Source organism: Convolutriloba macropyga, chromosome 12 (assembly GCF_964194025.1).
Source record: "Convolutriloba macropyga chromosome 12, txConMacr16.3, whole genome shotgun sequence".
In the NCBI taxonomy this organism is placed as follows: Eukaryota; Metazoa; Xenacoelomorpha; order Acoela; family Convolutidae; genus Convolutriloba; species Convolutriloba macropyga.
The window spans coordinates 40910819-40918828 of NC_134479.1; positions in this window are offsets into that span (position 1 = coordinate 40910819).

Below are 8010 nucleotides of genomic sequence, written 5' to 3' on the forward strand. Positions count from 1 at the left end.
CAACTCTTACATCATTTTACCCCCTCTGAACAAATTACGCCCTCACTATTACAACTTGTTACCCCCCTGGCAGCCCAACTCTTATATCATTTTACCCCCCTGGACAATTTACCCCCTCACTCTTACACCTGTTTACCCCCCTTGGCAGCCCAACTCATACTTCATTTTACCCCCTCTGAACAAATTAACCCCTCACTCTTACACCATTTTACCCCCCTTGGCAGCCCAGCTCTTACATAATTTTACCCCCTCTGAACAAATTACCTCCTCACTCCTACTCCAATTTACCCCCCTTGCCTGCTCAACTCTCAGCTCATTTTACCCCCCTCTGGACAAACTACCCCTCACTGTTAAACCGTTTTACACCCCTTGGCAGCCCAAATCTTACCTCATTTTACTCCCTCTGAAGAAATTACCCCCCTTATTCTTACACCATTTTACAGCCTTTGGCAGCTCATTTCTTAGCTCATTTCAACCCCCTCTGAATAAATTACCCCCTCACTCTTACACCATTTTACCCCCTTAGCAGCCCAACTCTTACATCATTTTACCCCCTCTGGACAAATTACATCCTCACTCTTACACCATTTTACCCCTTGGCAGCCAAACTCTTAAATCATTTTACTCCCTCTGAAGAAATTACCCCTCAATCTTCCACCACTTTACCCCCCTTGGCAGCCCAACTTTTACCTCACTTTACCCCCTCTGGACAAATTACCCCCTCACTCTTACACGAATTTACCCCCCCCCCCCCTGGCGGCTCAACTCTTATATCATTTTACCCCCTCTGGACAAGTTACACCCTCACTCTTACACCATTTTACCCCTTGGCAGCCAAACTCTTAAATCATTTTACTCCCTCTGAAGAAATTACCCCTCACTATTCCACCATTTTACCCCCCTTGGCAGCCCAACTTTTACCTCACTTTACCCCCTCTGGACAAATTACCCCCTCACTCTTACACGAATTTACCCCCCCCCCCCTGGCAGCTCAACCCTCAGCTCACTTAACGCCCCTCTGGACAAATTACCCCCTCACTCTTATACCATTTTACCCACCTTGGCAGCCCAACTCTTACATCATTTTGCCCCCTCTGAACAAATTGCCCCCTCATTCTTACACCAATTTACCCCTCCCCCCTGGCAGCTCAACTCTTAGCTCACTTTACGCCCATCTGGACAAATTACCCCCTCACTCTTACACCATTTTACCCACCTTGGCAGCCCAAATCTTGCATCATTTTACCCCCTCTGGACAAGTTACACCCTCACTCTTACACCATTTTACCCCTTGGCAGCCGAACTCTTAAATCATTTTACTCCCTCTGAAGAAATTACCCCTCACTCTTCCACCATTTTACCCCCCTTGGCAGCCCAACTTTTACCTCACTTTACCCCCTCTGGACAAATTACCCCCTCACTCTTACACCATTATATATCCCCTTTGCAGCTCAATTTTTAGCTCATTTCAACACCCCCTGGACAATTTACCCCCTCACTCTTACACCTTTTTACCCCCCTTGGCAGCCCAACTCTTACGTCATTTTACCACTTCTGAACAAATTATCCCCTCACTCTTACACCATTTTACCTCCCTTGGCAGCCCAACTCTTACATAATTTTACCCCCTCTGAACAAATTATCCCCTCACTCTTACTCCAATTTACCCCCTTGCCTGCTCAACTCTCATCTCATTTTACCCCCCTCTGGACAAACTAACCCCTCACTGTTAAACCGTTTTACACCCCTTGGCAGCCAACTCTTACCTCATTTTACCCCCTCTGAACAAATAACCCCCTCTCCCTTACAGCATTTTACCCCCCTGGCAGCCCAACTCTTACATCATTTTACCCCCTCTGAATAAATTGCCCCCTCACTCTTACACCAATTTACCCCCCCTCCCCCCCTGGCAGCTCAACTCTCATTTCACTTTACGCCCCTCTGGACAAATTACCCCCTCACTCTTACACCATTTTACCCACCTTGGCAGCCCAACTCTTACATAATTTTACCCCCTCTGAAGAAATTACCCCTCACTCTTCCACCATTTTACACCCCTTGGCAGCCCAACTTTTACATCATTTTACCCCTTCTGGACAAATTACCCCCTCACTCTTACACCATTATATATCCCCTTGGCAGCTCATTTTTTAGCTCATTTCAACACCCTCTGGCCAAATTATCCCCTAACTCTTACACCATTTTACCCCCTTGGCAGCCAAACTCTTACATCTTTTTACCCCCTATATTCAAGTTACACCCTCACTCTTACACCATTTTACCCCTTGGCAGCCAAACTCTTAAATCATTTTACTCCCTCTGAAGAAATTTCCCCCTCACTCTTCCACCCTTTTACCCCCCTTGGCAGCCCAACTTTTACCTCATTTTACGCCCTCTGGACAAATTTACCCTCACTCTTACACCATTTTACCCCCCTTGGCGGCTCATTTCTTAGCTCAATTCAACACCCTCTGGACAAATTACTCCCTCACTCTTACACCATTTTACCCCTTTGGCAGCCCACTCTTAAATGGCAATTACAGTCAGGGGGTAATTCCTCAAAAGTCCTCCCATTGAAGCCTATTGCAGGCCACTCTTACATGGCAATTTCAGTCAGGGGGTAATTCCTGAAAAGTCCTCCTGTTGCAGCCCAATCTTACAAGGCAATTTTATTCAGGGGATTAATTCCTGAAAAGTCCTCCCGTTGAAGTCCATTGTAGCTCACTCTTAAATGGCAATATCAGTCAGGGGGTAATTCCTGAAAACTCCTCCCATGCAGCCCATGAAGCCCACTCTTACATGGCAATTTTAGTCAGGGGGTAATTTTTCAAAAGTCCTCCCATTGCAGCCCGTTGCAGCCCACTCCTACTTGGCAATTTCAATCAGGGGGTAATTCCTCATAAGTGCTCCCATTGCAGCCCATTGCAGCCCACTCTTACATGGCAATATCAGTCGGGGGGGGGGGGGTAATTCCTCAAATGTCTTCCCATTGCAGCCCAACTGTTACATCATTTTACCCCTTCTGAGAAAATTACCCCCACACTCTTAAAACATTTTTACATCCCTTGGCAGTCCAACACTTACATCATTTTACCCCCTGAACAAAGTATCCCTCACTCTTACACATTTTTACGCCCCTTGGCAGCCAAACTCTTAGACCATTTTTCCCCTCTGAAGAAATTACCCCATAACTCTTACACCATTTTACCCCCCTTGGCAGACCACCTCCTACCTCATTTTAACCCCTCTGGACAAATTACACCCTCACTCTTACACCATTTTACCCCCCTTGGCAGCCCAACCCTTACACCATTTTACCCCCACTGTACAAATTACCCCCTCACTCTTACAACAATTTTACCCCCCTTGGCAGTCCAACTCTTACATCATTTTAACCCTCTGAACAAAGTATCCCTCACTCTTACACATTTTTACGCCCCTTGGCAGTCGAACTCTTAGACTTTTTTTCCCCTCTGAAGAAATTACCCCCTAACTCTTACACCATTTTACCCCCCTTGGCAGACCACCTCCTACCTCATTTTACCACCTCTGGACAAATTACACCCTAACTCTTACACCATTTTACCCCCCTTGGCAGCCCAACCCTTACATCATTTTACCCCCACTGTACAAATTACCCCCTCACTCCTACAACATTTTACCCCCCTTGGCAGCCCAACTCTTAAATCATTTTACTCCCTCTGAAAAAATTTCCCCCTCACTCTTCCACCCTTTTACTCCCCTTGGCAGCCCAACTTTTACCTCATTTTACGCCCTCTGGAAAAATTACCCCCTCACTCTTACACCATTTTACCCCCCTTGGCGGCTCATTTCTAAGCTCATTTCAACACCCTCTGGACAAATTACACCCTAAATCTTACACCATTTTACACCCTTGGCAGCCCAACCCTTACATCATCTTACCCCCACTGTACAAATTACCCCCTCACTCCTACAACATTTTACCCCCCTTGGCAGCCCAACTCTTAAATCATTTTACTCCCTCTGAAGAAATTTCCCCCTCACTCTTCCACCCTTTTACCCCCCTTGGCAGCCCAACTTTTACCTCATTTTACCCCCACTGGACAAATTACTCCCTCACTCTTACACCACTTTACCCCTTTGGCAGCCCACTCTTAAATGGCAATTACAGTCAGGGGTGTAACTCCTCAAAAGTCCTCCCATTGAAGCCTATTGCAGGCCACTCTTACATGGCAATTTCAGTCAGGGTGTAATTCCTGAAAAGTCCTCCTATTGCAGCCCACTCTTACATGGCAATTTTATTCAGGGGGTTAATTCCTGAAAAGTCCTCCCGTTGAAGTCCATTGTAGTTCACTCTTAAATGGCAATTTCAGTCAGGCGGTAGTTCTTGAAAACTCCTTCCATGCAGCCCATTGAAGCCCACTCTTACATGGCAATTTTAGTCAGGGGGTAATTCCTCAAAAGTCCTCCCATTGCAGCCCGTTGCAGCCCACTCCTACATGGCAATTTCAGTCAGGTGTAATTCCTCATAAGTCCTCCCATTGCAGCCCATTGCAGCCCACTCTTACATGGCAATCTCAGTCAGGGGGTAATTCCTCAAATGTCCTCCCATTGCAGCCCAACTGTTATATCATTTTACCCCTTCTGAAAAAATTACCCCCACACTCTTAAAACATTTTTATCTCCCTTGGCAGTCCATTTCTTACATCATCTTACCCCCTCTGAACAAAGTATCCCTCACTCTTACACATTTTTACGCCCCTTGGCAGCCGAACTCTTAGACCATTTTCCCCTCTGAAGAAATTACCCCCTAACTCTTACACCATTTTACCCCCCTTGGCAGCCCAACCCTTACACCATTTTACCCCCACTGTACAAAATACACCCTCACTCTTACAACATTTTTACCCCCCTTGGCAGCCCAACTATTAAATCATTTTAACCCTCTGAACAAAGTATCCCTCACTCTTACACATTTTTACGCCCATAGGCAGTCGAACTCTTAGAGTTTTTTCCCCTCTGAAGCAATTACCCCCTAACTCTTACAACATTTTACCCCCCTTGGCAGACCACCTCCTACCTCATTTTACCACCTCTGGACAAATTACACCCTCACTCTTACACCATTTTACACCCCTTGGCAGCCCAACCCTTACATCATTTTACCCCCACTGTACAAATTACCCCCTCAATCCCACAACTTTTTTACCCCCCTTAGCAGCCCAACTCTTACATCATTTTAACCCTCTGAACAAAGTATCCCTCACTCTTACACATTTTTACGCCCATAGGCAGTCGAACTCTTAGACTTTTTTTCCCCTCTGAAGAAATTACCCCCTAACTCTTACACTATTTTACCCCCTTGGCAGACCACCTCCTACCTCATTCTACCACCTCTGGACAAATTACACCCTCACTCTTACACCATTTTACCCGCCTTTGGCAGCCCAACCCTTACATCATTTTACCCCCACTGTACAAATTACCCCCTCACTCCTACAACATTTTTACCCCCCTTAGCAGCCCAACTCTTACATCATTTTACCCCCTCTGAACAAAGTATCCCTCACTCTTACACATTTTTATGCCCCTTGGCAGCCGAACTCCTAGACCATTATGCCCCTCTGAAGAAATTACCCCTAACTCTTACACCATTTTACCCCCCTTGGCAGACCAACTCCTACCTCATTTTACCCCCTCTGGACAAATTACAACCCCACTCTTACACCGTTTTACCCACCTTTGCAGCCCAACCCTTACATCATTTTACCCAACTGTACAAATTACCCACTCACTCTTACACCATTTTACCCCCCTTGGCCGCAAAAACTCTTGCATCATTTTGCCCCCTCTGAACAAATTACCCCCTCACTCTTACACCATTTTACCCCCCTTGGCAGATCAACTCCTAGCTCAATCTACCCCCCTGGACAAATTACACCCTCACTCTTACACCATTTCACCCTCCTTGGCGGCTCATTTATTAGCTCATTTCAACACCCTCTGGACAAATTACTCCCTCAATCTTACACCATTTTACCCCTTTGGCAGCCCACTCTTAAATGGCAATTAAAGTCAGGGGGGGGGGGAATTCCTCAAAAGTCCTCCCATTGAAGCCTAATGCAGCCCACTCTTACATGACAATTTCAGTCAGGGGGTAAATCCTCAAATGTCCTCCCATTGCAGCCCAACTCTCACATCATTTTACCCCTTCTGAAAAAATTAACCCCACACTCTTACAACATTTTAGACCCCTTGGCAGTCCAACTCTTACATCATTTTACGCCCTCTGAACAAAGTATCCCTCACTCTTACACACTTTTACGCCCCTTGGCAGCCAAACTCTTAGATCATTTTTCCCCTCTGAAGAAATTACCCCCTAACTCTTACACCATTTTACCCCCCTTGGCAGACCACCTCCTACCTCATTTTACCACCTCTGGACAAATTACACCCTCACTCTTACACCATTTTACCCCCCTTGGCAGCCCAACCCTTACATCATTTTACCCCCACTGTACAAATTACCCCCTCACTCTTACAACATTTTCCCCCCTTGGCACCCCAACTCTTACATCATTTTACCCCCTCTGAACAAAATATCCCTCACTCTTACACATTTTTACGCCCCTTGGCAGCCAATCTCTTAAATCATTTTACTCCCTCTGAAGAAATTACCCCCTCACTCTTCCACCCCTTTACCCCTCTTGGCAGCCCAACTTTTACCTCATTTTACGCCCACTGTACAAATTACCCCCTCACTCCTACAACATTTTTACCCCCCCCCCCCTTAGCAGCCCAACTCTTACATCATTTTACCCCCTCTGAACAAAGTATCCCTCACTCTTACACATTTTTACGCCCCTTGGCAGCCGAACTCCTAGACCATTATGCCCCTCTGAAGAAATTACCCCTAACTCTTACACCATTTTACCCCCCTTGGCAGACCAACTCCTACCTCATTTTACCCCCTCTGGACAAATTACACCCCCACTCTTACACCGTTTTACCCACCTTTGCAGCCCAACCCTTACATCATTTTACCCCAACTGTACAAATTACCGCCTCACTCTTACACCATTTTACCCCCCTTGGCCGCAAAAACTCTTGCATCATTTTGCCCCCTCTGAACAAATAACCCCCTCACTCTTACACCATTTTATCCCCTTGGCAGATCAACTCCTAGCTCAATCTACCCCCCTGGACAAATTACACCCTCACTCTTACACCATTTCACCCTCCTTGGCGGCTCATTTATTAGCTCATTTCAACACCCTCTGGACAAATTACTTCCTCACTCTTACACCATTTTACCCCTTTGGCAGCCCACTCTTAAATGGCAATTAAAGTCAGGGGGGGGGGAATTCCTCAAAAGTCCTCCCATTGAAGCCTAATGTAGCCCACTCTTACATGACAATTTCAGTCAGGGGGTAAATCCTGAAAAGTCCTCCCATTGCAGCCCACTCTTACATGGCAATTTTAGTCAGGGGGTAATTTTTCAAAAGTCCTCCCATTGCAGCCCATTGCAGCCCACTCCTACATGGCAATTTCAGTCAGGTAGTAATTCCTCATAAGTCCTCCCGTTGCAGCCCATTGCAGCCCACTCTTACATGGCAATTTCAGTCAGGGGGGTAATTCCTCAAATGTCCTCCCATTGCAGCCCAACTCTTACATCATTTTACCCCTTCTGAACAAATTAACCCCACACTCTTACACCATTTTACCCCCCTTGGCAGACCACCTCCTACCTCATTTTACTACCTCTGGACAAATTACACCCTCACTCTTACACCATTTTACCCCCCTTGGCAGTCCAACTCTTACATCATTTTACCCCCACTGTACAAATTACCCCCTCACTCTTACAACACTTTCCCCCCTTGGCAGCCCAACTCTTACATCATTTTACCCCCTCTGAACAAAATATCCCTCACTCTTACACATTTTTACGCCCCTTGGCAGACAATCTCTTAAATCATTTTACTCCCTCTGAAGAAATTACCCCCTCACTCTTCCACCCCTTTACCC